This window comes from Parasteatoda tepidariorum, chromosome X1, assembly GCF_043381705.1.
Source record: "Parasteatoda tepidariorum isolate YZ-2023 chromosome X1, CAS_Ptep_4.0, whole genome shotgun sequence".
Classification (NCBI taxonomy): Eukaryota; Metazoa; Arthropoda; class Arachnida; order Araneae; family Theridiidae; genus Parasteatoda; species Parasteatoda tepidariorum.
In genome coordinates, this window is record NC_092214.1 from 14,483,404 (window position 1) to 14,491,140 (window position 7,737).

Genomic DNA, 7,737 nt, shown 5'->3' on the forward strand with positions numbered 1-7,737 from the left:
TTAAAATTGACCAATTTTGAACCCAATATAACGAACCTTACTGATTAAAAACACCAGGCACACCCATGTCATTGATTAAGAAGCAATAAATCCGTAGTTACTTTACTTATTATTTCTACTTACTTATAATTACTTATTATTTCATAAATATTAAGGTATTTATATTTCAACATTAATATATTTTTCATAAAACTATTGTTACACTATGTACTATTACTTTAATAAATGTTCAAAATCATAAAATAAATGTACAAACACAGTATCCAATAGTGTTTTATTTTAATTATCAGAAAATTACTTTTATGGGGGGTCGATGGAGATTTCGAAAAATTATGTAGGGGTCGATGATCAAAAAAGTTTGGCAAACCCTGATCTACAATAACGATACAAACTTAGTAGCTGAACTTGACTTCCACCCTTATTTAAAGCTTTGTTGAACAATAAATTGTCTTATTTAAAAATGAAAAATTAAGAAATATTATGACTCATTAATATGTTTACATGAGCCAGTTTATTATTCTAAAAAATAATTTTTTTTTCTTCAAATTTGTGCTTTTAGTTTTTTATGTGTTCTCAACAGTGAACAACGTGGAAACTCTAGTTTCAGATTATCTGTTTTGTGGGTTGTCCCGCTTCCTATGTCATTTTCTGTTGGTCTGTGAAAATTAGCTATACCGATAATGTTTCATTTTTCTGTACTTTACGTTACTCTTTTTAAGCAAATCCCACTTTATATGTTTATCCTAACAAATCAAAATTATTTTTTTCTCTATGAAGCTACACAAATTTTTTTCTTATTCTTCCTTCTGTTTTTTTTTTTTTTTTTAAAGCAAAAAGGGAGACTTGTTTGAAGCTTTTCTGACATCCTTTCTATCCTATCTTAATTTCCTTTTGTTTGTGGGAAAAGGTTTTCCCTTAGAGTTACTATCAGGAGTGTGTTGGGATGGTTATAGCAGAAGAAAGTTGCTTAACCTTTTCACGTGGGCGCAAAAATAAGAAGTCTAGATCCTCGAGTGGCCTCTTTCTGAGACTGGGGGCTGAATTCAAGAAAGGGAACCGCTAATCCTAGAACAAGTCAAGTGATGAGTGTTAACCATCCGCGAGAGTATTATTCTCCCTCTGTTATTCTAAATGCCATTTGTTATCTTTTACACCACCGCAGTTCGGGATAATAGAAATACCACTGGTGGTGGATTTCAGTTTTTTGTTGACTACTGAAAAAGAGCGGGAAAACTTCTTTGGTGGTTTTATACGATTTAGGGTAGAAAAACTACATTCCGAATGTCATATGTTGGCTATTTATAGTGTTTTACAAACATTCAGAATTAGTGTGGTGGGTCACAATTTCCTCATTTTATTGTTCTAAATTCTATAAACAACACATAATCCTAACCATACTTCCGAAAAACTATTCATTACGCTAGCTATAAAAAAATTATGTTCACGCACACAATCAATATATACATCTATGACAAATAAAAAAAGAAAACTATAAATTACAATGTCAATACCTATTTTAAACTTTATTAACAATTAAAATCTCCATCATGAAAGTAATTTTATTGGATCTTTTATCGTTCTCACGTTTGATTTCTTTTAAAGGTTGTCTAAAAAGTTTTTTTTCGTTCTATCAAATATTTTTCATTATACATTTACTTTGAAATTATTGTAATTGTAGTATGTCATTGCTCACTGTTTTACACCAATACTTTCAACGTATTATTAAACATTTTACTGTTTAAAATGTAAAAATATTATCACATATTTGAAGAATAGTTATAAAAATTTGTTCTTTGGGATATTGTTTCAACAGGTAACTCAGTTTTTGAAAATTTCAGTTTGGTATCGCTGGCGTTATTTAAATCAGTTATTTAAGTTATATCTATTTTTTATAAGCTCTTTGATGCCATATTAAAACGAATGGTTTATTTACATGTTTCCTCAAAAAATAAACAAGCTAATGAGGTGTACAATGATCATCAACACTCTTTTATTGAGTTAAAAAACATCGGAAATTTCGAGGACCAATAGGAAAAGCTCGGTGTATATCCATTTTTCATGTAAATAATAGATAGATCTTCCTCTCGTGCATTTTGGGGATAGCTATGTTTTAAGTGTGAAATCAGTTCTTCCTGAGAGTTTTCATGCTGTGAAATCGGGTCAAAACCTTTTTGTTCGCGAGTAAAATCGATTTTTCTTTGAATCAATTTTTGCATGCATACTTTTTCGTGGTCTTAATTTATTTAATTATAAATATCTATATTATACGTTATAAATATAAATATTTTAATTAATAAATATTTGTAATATTGCTGAAAATTTAATATCTTATCGAAAGATAATAAATCTTAGGAAAGAACATAAATAGCTGTAATGTCATATTTTTGTAGATAGGTCTGAGTTATTAGTGAATGGATTTAAGTCATAGCTGATGGAAAAGAAAATATAGGAAATTTAATTTGATATTATTTCTTTGACTGAATTATTTTATTTTCATCTTTTTCATCTATCGACTTATGAAAACACTTCAATAAATGATAAATATTTTTTCTCTTTATTCATCAGAGTCATTTTTTTATTATTATTATTACTATTGATAATAATAATGAAATAAGAAAGCAAGGTAAATGAGGATTATTTTGCCCTAACTTAATTAGAAACTAACTTAATTTGAAAGATCCTCTCTTGTTAAGAAAGTAAGATCATTTCGATTGAAAATTACGTTATCAAATAAATTCTTTTTATTTTATAAATTTTTAAGATTTCTTAAAAAATTATAAACTATAATAACTATGTTAATTATTTAAAAATAAACATACAAAATTTTTGAATTAATTTTCTAAAGAGTATATAATAGTTTAAATCATTCCTTTAAAAACATTTTATGCGTTAACTGAACTCTAAATTTAAAACACTATTCTTAGCACATTTATCCCATGAACTAATCCATAGTTAGAATCTAATATGCGTTCTAAATTTCTAACAATATTTTTCTTCAATTTCCTTTGTCTTTTTAAAATAGTTCCAAAAACGCGAAAACTCATAAATATTTCAGTTAATGTGCTTCAGTTGTAAATGATTAACATATAACAATCTGGCTCATTTCTTTTATATTGCTGCAAATTTCATGAAAAGTAAGCATTTTATTGAAACTGCGTACCATATATAATTTTTTTCCCTTCCATTTTTACATTTTTTTAAAAAAATATAGTCATTCGCAATTGTCTTCAACTTACTCAGGCAGGGGCGTATTAACCTATAGGCATACTAGGCACATGCCTAAGGCCTACGAAATTCAGGGGCCTACAAAAAACTTGGGAGAAAAAAATTTGTTGACAAAAATAATTTAGCTTTAAAAACAAGTGTATTTTGCACAAAATTATGAAGATACAAATAAAAATATAATATTTTTCGGTAATTAATTATTTTGCAGAATCTTATGAACTAATAAATTACTTTTTTGAGATTTTTGGATTCAACGAAATCTTGTATTATGCTGTCGAATTCCAAACTACGCAAAATGTCGTATTCAATAGACATAAGTGCGAGCGATGCCAAACGATCTTGATTCATTGTTGAACGCAAATAATTTTTTATCAATTTTAATCTGGAGAAAGATCTTTCTCCTTCTGCATTTGATCCAAGAATCGACAAATATATTCTTAATGCAATGTGAACGTTAGGAAAAGTATTCACAAGTTTATCTTTAATTTGAGCCTTCAACATTTCTTGTGCAGATTTATGTTCATACAAATTTGAAAATAGTAAAAATTCATCTACAAAGTTTTCCTCTAAATCGGATGAGTAAATTTTCACCAAATTTTGCGCTTTTAGTTTAATCTCAGATTCTGACAAATTTTTGTGAACAAGAAAACCGAAATTATCGTACAAATCACTGTAAGCTTTACGCCTTTTAGTCATTTCTGAAATTAATACATCTAAAATGGCGTAATACGTTTCCATACGAAGAAAATTTTAGCATATATTTTGAAAAGAGGGGAGGAGTGGGGGAAGGAGGGGAGGGCCCAAAAACAGCTATGCCTAGGGCCTACGAAAAGTATAATCTGGATCTGTACTCATGTAATAGATTTGTAGAATTTTATTGTTCAAAAATTTAGCTTTAATCTTATAAAAAGATACAAAACTGAGATATTAAAAGAATTTCTAGAAACTATAACTGAAAGTTGGACTGTGTGTAGAAAGAGGGAAAGAAACATGAAAATTGCCACAAAAGGAAAATGGTTTTGTAAAAAAAGTTAAAAATAGCATTTATGATTTCAATTTTTTAAACATGGAAAATACATCAGCAATTATAAAGTATATATTTATGCATGTGACATTTAAAATATTTATGTATCCTAAAGTATGAATAAATACTCTTGCGTAGTTTTAAGTATATATATTTTTCTTCGGAAATGCAGATATTTATTTAAAATCATGTAGGAACATTTATTTTAAACTGCAGGAGATTTTTTCCCCTATTCTTACGCTGAAAGTGTCACATGCCCACCACAGCACTCCAAGATCAGATGTGACAACTGCTGTCACAGCCCCCCGGAAAAGGTTAAAGGAGGTATGGGAGCTTAACTTGTAAAATATGCTGGGGGAATCTTTTCCAGCCAACTTTAACTTTTGAATCTTAGAATAACCCCCATTTAAAAACAACTGGTTAGGTAAACACAGGGTTTGGGTTTTAGATGTCCTAAACTTGTTTTGGTCAAGACATGTGGGGTTTACTGTTTTAAACTGACTAAAACTGTCTTAAAGTGTCCAAAACCTTGAACATTGGTAACAGATAAGGATTCTATATGTGTAATCATTGTACACATAATAATTACATACTTTAATAAATATTCGATACTTTTAATACAATTTGCTTTTACTAATTAAAGAAAAATATTATAATACAATAAGAAAAGATTTATAACTTTTGAAGCTCTACAATTCAATGAAAAACAAAAATGAATACCTTATCCTTTAAATACAAATAAATATGCTTTTAATACTGATAAATTATGTTTTTGCATAAGAATGAATAATGCAATATTAAAAATAATGATCTTTTTTAATAAAACAAAAACTTCTTCATTTTTCCTGTTCTTCAAAAATTAACCTTTTATTTTTCACAATATTTTTTTTTTAAAATTGGGACATAATTTGAATGAAAGGGTTTCGGACAATTTAAGACAAACAGGTTTTTGACAGGACGGTTTAAACGGTGTATTAATCCATTCTATCCGAAACCTTGCCAACTCTGGGTAATCATTTCTTTTCCTTGATTCTGGTAACCTGCAAGATTCTTCTAAACAAAAATAAATATTCTAGAAGATCTGAATTTGATTTCTACAGTTTTGAACAGCGATGCATGAAATATATTACTAATGGGTTTAATAAAGCAGGCTTCTCGGGATTTAACTAGTACAGTGGCCCTTCTGAATAAAATTGCAAGTCTGAAGAAGCCAGTGATGTGCATGGTGAAGCATGTTGACTGCAACAGCTTCTTTCAGATGTTTTTTCTATGTTATACAACATTATTAAGACGTGAAATTTTTGAATTTAATTTATCACTTTTTGGCCCGTTTGATTCCGTCATAACTTCATGTCCCTCAATGTGTTGTTTTTCAGCTTTTTTTAAAAATTTTCTTAGTCTTTTACACATGTTTTTTCCAACTCTGTTTTCTGTTTTATATGTTATTATGATGTGCAACTGAATCTGAGTTGAACGTGTTAGGATTCACGACGATTCCCCCGTAAATCCATGTCTTTTCCTGTTCTTTCTTTTTTTTTGTTTTGTTTTGCCATTTCCACTTGTTTTTTCTAAATCTGGTACTCTTGATACGATGTTATGACAAGCGTGCATTTTGAATTTAACTCGTTAAAATCACTTAAAATAAATGCTAAAATTTTTAAAAATCAGCTTTTATTAGTACCAATATTTTTCAAAAACTCTTTATAAGACTGTAATGTTTTTTTCTTTTATTATAAGACTGTGTTGTTTTTTTAGATTTAGATAAAATTTTAAAAAATAACTATTCTGAAGCATTTAAAGATTCCACTAGATGAATTAAAACATGATTGAAATAAGTTTGGGACAAATTGGATCAAAAATCAATAAAGCAAAAGGAAATTTCTGAAATAAGCAAGGTTCTGAAGCAAATATGAAACAGCAATTACATAGCTAATATCATTTTTAAGAAAAAACCTATTTATAGAATAAATGTCCTTGAGAAAAAGCAAAAATAAATGTCAACTTCGTAAACCTTCAAAAATGAAGCAAATTTGAATAGAAAAATATCCTTACTAATAGGGTAAACCTGTAAAGTAAAGATTTAAACTATTACAAATATAATTTTATTTTTGATGATGATGTTACACAAAAATCTACTACCCTGTATGTTAAATTAAATATAATTCTACTTATTTCGCAATTTTCTACACACAATATACACACAAAAAAATTACTATGTACTACTTTATAAAAATATTAATAAAAAACACAGGATGAAGTTTCATTTTTTTATGTCCAAACTACATTGCATATATAAAAACACTTGAATTTTTCGGCTTATCTTTTTTTAATTTTTTTTTTTTAAAACGAGTAGTATATTCAATGACTCAAAACTGCCTCATATTTTTTTTTGTAGTATTAATAAGTGATACATGATGCATGTAAATAAAAATTAAAATTCTCTCAACATTTCTGTATTCAAAGTTTTATTTAAAAAAATTATCTGTAACTTCTGCTACTTAAAGAAAATATCTTCTACAGGGTACCCACAGGTGAGGAAGAACAGGGAAAACCTGGAATTGTCAGGGAATTTTATATTGCTTCTTAAAGCAGGAAATGGTAAGGGAAGACAAAAACCTGGGAAATTCTTAGATCATACCTAGAAAATAATCTATCTTAAAATTTAAAGTAACAGTAATCAGCTATTGAGATTCGATTTAAATAATTCTTGTGTCTATTACAATTATTTGTCATAAAAATTCCACATTTTCATGTTTAGATACTATTTAATCATTATATCATTTAATACTACAGTGTAACGTCCCATATCCGGACGTCCCTTTTCGGAAGGGTCGATTTCCCGGACACTTTTTAACAATCAAAATAAACAAACATTTCTTCATCTTCCCCTCTCCTTAAAAAAAAAAAAAACGAAGTCTTTTGACAGGTTTTTCTCCTTTTCAGCTTCTAGAGATCTATGCATTGAACCCATAAATCAACAGAAAAGAGAACAGAATGTCTACTAAGACCATGACGCTCCTCCTCTGGAATGCAGGAAGGGGGGGAGGGAGATTTGTTTTCAAAAGAGCACAACTGAGTCCCCTCCCTCCCCCTTCTTTCCTATGCAGCTGGCTAGTAAAAGAGGCATTTCCTGGAACCTTTTTATTTGAGTGTCAGGGGAAGAAGAAATACTGTGAAAAAGGGTAAACACATCAAATGTTAAAGTGGATGGGGAATCCCCTTTAGTCACACAAGAAAAAATAAAGAGAACCCAATCAGCATGCCACGCCTTTATGCTTGATTGATAGCCAATGATGGGAGAGAAAATAAGAATTTGTCACTACCCCGCCCTCAACTTGAATGACAAGTAAGGAGGAAATGAATTTTTCTTCTCCACCTACCCACCTTATTGAATGACGGGAATTTCCCCTTCTTGCTTGAATCGTTCTAGTTCAAAATGGTGGAGAGAGCAATTAATATTTTCATAACTGTGAATTTTTTTCGTTTTC

General features: G+C 29.1%; 1 protein-coding gene across 2 annotated transcripts in view; it reads left to right on the forward strand.

The window, feature by feature from the left end:
• The window catches only part of LOC107452997 (F-box/WD repeat-containing protein 1A), a 101,741-nt gene that overhangs the window by 12,769 nt on the left and 81,235 nt on the right, over positions 1-7,737 (forward strand). The gene's annotated exons all lie outside the window — the stretch shown is intronic.